This window comes from Humulus lupulus, chromosome 4, assembly GCF_963169125.1.
Source record: "Humulus lupulus chromosome 4, drHumLupu1.1, whole genome shotgun sequence".
Lineage (NCBI taxonomy): Eukaryota > Viridiplantae > Streptophyta > Magnoliopsida > Rosales > Cannabaceae > Humulus > Humulus lupulus.
Window position 1 is genome coordinate 223,858,967 of NC_084796.1, and position 4,468 is coordinate 223,863,434.

Sequence of the window (4,468 nt, forward strand, 5' to 3'; positions counted from 1 at the left end):
ATATGTGTTAAATGATTGAGACCACATTATTATGTGGATATATTTGTAGTATGTGGCTCGAGGCGATCCTAGTGAGCGGATTGGCAGAATAGTCATAGTGGGGATTAATACCCGGCTAAGGGCAAGCCTAAGGGTATTTTGGGAATTTAATGAATATTTGAGGTTTATTGAGTAACGAGTAGGTATTTGGTGATTAAATGGGCATGTCGGGATTAATAAGGAATTTATAGGATGACTTGAGGAATTAACAAGAATTGTGGAGAATGACCATATCGCCCTTAGTGAAAGGAGAGGCTGTTTTATCTAAGGGGTATTTTAGTCCTTTCTAGTTAAAAGATGCACTCAATTGAAGCTCTAAGAGTAACTAGAACCCACTAGAATTAAGCTGATAACCTCAAACAATCTATCTCCCTTTCTTCTCTCACATTCTCTCATTTCCTCTCTAGAGCCTAAGGAAGCTTTGAAGTATTGGAAGAGAATACTCAAGCAATTAAGCTGGGAAGGTCTGGAGAATCAAAGCAGGAACCAGTCAAGGATTTCTAAGGTAGTTAGGCTAACAATTGAGGTAAGATTTTAGGTGTTATTGTTGAAATAATGTTAGAACTTAGAGCTTGCATGGAAATGATTACCAAGTCTGATTTGGGTGTTTGATGATGTAAGGAAATTGTTTATAGATTAGTTATGATGGTTAGGCTATAAGAATAAATATTCTAGACTTAGTTCTGAGTTTGGTGGAAGGTTGAGTTTGAATTGTGAGTATATGGTTGGGGTAAAACGCTAGAAAACCCAGGGGATTATGGGTTTAGGGGGGCCAGCAGCGACCTAGTTCATTGGCGCTGCAACCCACGTGCCCCAGATGCCTTGGTAGGGTTTGCTGATTCATAGGTGCACCGCGACCCTAGCCGGGCAAGTCGCGGCCTGACTCCCTCTAGATGTATAGGCTGTGCCTCTGACTTGAGGCACGCCGCACTACAACAATTATGCCCATATATTACATTAAAATATAGCATATTTTAATAAGTGTTATTGTCGCATGGTAATAGAAAAAGACACGGAAAATGGGCGGTAAATGAAATACACAGGCGCCAAATGAAACAAAAAAGAAATCTCTAAGGTTGACTCCCTAATTACTCTACACGCCTCCTCTGTTTCTTTCTCACACTCAGTAACTCTCTCTCTCTCTCTCTCTCTCACTCGTTCAATCTTTCTTTCTTTCTCTCTGTTTGTTGCAGGTGTGTAACAAGGTGATGGGGCCTGCAGCTTGGGTCGTGTGACAGGGAGGCTCGACTCTTGGGTCTACGGCGTGGCTGGCTCGTGGGTGTGACGGTGCTTGCGGTGGTGGGTGTACGACGTGGCTCGACTCGTGGGTCGGTCTTGTACCAGCTATCTGTTGTCTCTACAATCTGTTCCTATTGTTCATTGTCTTCCTCCGTCTCATCTACCACAACTTCCCTCCCCATGTTTCGCCGACTCCGACGGAGATTGACTTGCAGAGCAATGGTCCAGCAGGCTGTACAGGGAGGAGCTCCAGCTGCTTACGCCCAAGAAATGGAGAGGCTAACCGCTAAAGAATCCCTTCTTCTTGCTGTGAGTCTCAAGTTTTAAGAATTTGTGTATTGTAGTTGATAAGACCTAGCATTTGAGCTTTGAATTTGGGATTATTTATTTATTCAGTTTAAGGATTCTGGGGGTTTTTCTAAGCTTCAATTTTTATGGGATTTTTACTTGTTCAAGCTAATCAGGTCGCCATTCTTGGAGGGTCGGTGGGATTTTTTTCAGGGCTGATGTCTTCCACGCAGTAGTTGAGGTGAGTCTTTCTTTGATTTAGAAAGCGATTTTTTCATTCTTTGTTTCAATTTGTTTGGCAAAAGAGATGACTTGCGGCTCATTAGATTATTTTGCATATGCTTTTTTCTTTTTGAACTTTCTCTCACTCTTTTCCCTCGTTGAAGAATAGCAAAATAAAAAGGGTAATCTTTATTTCTCCTTCGACATTGACAAAGAGTTTATGATTTTTGTTAATATTTTTCACATGCAGCAATAATTCAAAGTTTACCCATACCAGTTTAGGTCAATGTATATCATGTGCCCATAATAATAATAAGCAATTATAAACTAACATATGATGCTGAACACTACTTGAGTTGTCAACTCAAATTACAAGTTACTGAACTTTGATCACTCATAAGAAGTTAATTCAAGTAGTGATGAGCACCCATACCAGTTTCGTCCATTGCTGCCTACTATGATGTGCATAATCTCTTTTCTTAGCTGTGGTTATCTCTGTTTTTGGTCTTGATGATTAACTGTTATATGGTTTTTTTTTTGTGTTACACTTTGTACTTGTTTCTGTTATAAAGAAATAATAGTCTGGTTCTTTTCAATATATTGTTTTGGGTTATCTTTCAGGAGAGTTTTGGTTGCGTTGGACTTTGTCAAAGAAAATTTGTCAGGGTTATATTTCCCATTTGATCTGTGACATTCCATATTTCAATTTCTTCTATGTTGACCAACCCTCTTTGACCCATTTTCTCTGTATTTTGGTTTGTATAGGCACGAAGTTCAAAATTACTTTGTGTTAATAATAAAAGGAGAAAAAAATGGCATCTTTATTTTGTGTTAATAATGTTAAAATCAGAAGCTTCTAATTTTGAAAGATGAGAATATACTAACTTGGCCATGTTTATTAATCTTCCCAAAGTCTTAATACTTCATATGGTTTAAAGATGATTTGAGCACTGATACCATTGTTATTAGCCCAAGTTTGCAGTGAGAAAAGGTTATGGTTGGAATCTGAAGCTAATGATTTTTGACATTTTTACTGCAATAACGAGAAAGATTTAGTATGTTCATTATAGAAGCTATATATTCGACATAGCAACAATAAATTAGCTCAATGTGAAATGAAACCTGTTTTAATCCACTTTTACCATTAAATTTGTTTTATGCATTGTAGAGTGTAGTTTTTGAATTTGAATCATGGACTTTCTATTTATCTTGTTCCGATCTGCAGTCCATGCAACGAGGCGATCCAGCTTGGGTTGGTTATATATATGCCTTCTTAATCTTTTCTGGAGTGGTATGGCTTCTATCTTTCAAGAACTCAAATAAAGTAATGTGCTTTCTGCTTAAAATTGTAACACTTTTGTACAGAACTAATGGCAAGTTGAAATCTTAATATTTAAATCACTTTTATGGACTACAAGGAGATTATTGGAATGAATCAAGTTGTAGTGTGAGATAGAACTTATTTAGGACAGTTATAAATTTTCAATTCATTAATATGTTTATTATGGCAGCCAACAAGGTTTGACAAGTTTTTGTATATGATTAACTTTTGTATGAATTTCTTGAAAAGTTTGTGTATACACTTGAAAGACAAAAGCCTAAATTATGTAATTGCGAAATTGCAAAATTTAATATTTGATTTCTTAAGTCATGCACACATGAGAACTTATATTGCAATTTGATGTTTTCTTAGATATTAAATGCTTTTCTCCCCCTCTATAGCAAAGTTTTATTGCTTATTCTTTGGAAAACCGACATAGATGTTCCTTTAATATCTTTAGATTTCTGACTTCCTTATGTTTTAATTCATAGAAGTAAAGAATACATAGAAAATAGAGTTGCTGGTTGTGTTCATTTTACGAATTAAATGATCTTTTTATTCAGATTAGAAAAAGTAAATTCGCAAAGATTAACTTGTTTATTGACTAGTTGATTTGATTTTTTTTTTCAGTCAATTGGGGTGTTGACCGAATCTCAATATTTCCAGAATGTTATGCGCGTTGGTTTCCGGCTGAGATCAACTTTGGTAAAGTCCTCTTTTATGTTAATACTGTGAATTATGTTATAGTGTCTAATTTTGTCAACTTTTTAGGTGGCTGCTATATTTAGAAAATCATTACGATTGACTCATGAGAGTCGCAAGAGTTTCTCTACAGGAAAGATAACAAATATGATTACCACAGATGTTAATTCACTTCAGGTAAATATGATTCAGATTTGTGTACTTTGATTAATTAAATATCATTAACAACAAGTAGTGTTGTTTTGTTTAGGAAAAAATCAAATAAAACTTATATTCTTTGCTTTCTTTCTCAATGAAGAAACTTCATGATGTTTTTTCTCATCATGGTTTACATAATTTCAAAGACATTTGTTTTCATTGATGTTTTGGAAGGAAAAATAAGAACCTTAAGTACTTTTTCTTCCAAATTATCAGTGCATATATAAATGTATGTATATTATATATGTAGGAAAGAAATTCCATTTTTGTAAGGATAAGAGTTGGATGTGGCTTCTTTATGGATGAAAAATAATCTTTTCTCTTTTCTTTGGGGGCTTCAATGGCAGAAGAATTAAGGGAATGCCCTTCCCCTTCTTCCTTTTTTTTTAACTCCATTATCAATTGATAATTGTTTTATGTCTAATAATATTTCTGTTATGATGTGACCTATTTTGAGTG

General features: G+C 35.4%; 1 long non-coding RNA gene across 1 annotated transcript; it reads left to right on the plus strand.

The window, feature by feature from the left end:
• Positions 1–1,376: 1,376 nt before the first annotated feature.
• Positions 1,377–3,963, plus strand: LOC133829423 (uncharacterized). The gene is made up of 5 exons (XR_009891764.1): positions 1,377–1,587; positions 1,743–1,807; positions 3,014–3,079; positions 3,740–3,814; positions 3,881–3,963. It is a non-coding gene; the product is annotated as an uncharacterized LOC133829423 (long non-coding RNA).
• Positions 3,964–4,468: the final 505 nt, after the last annotated feature.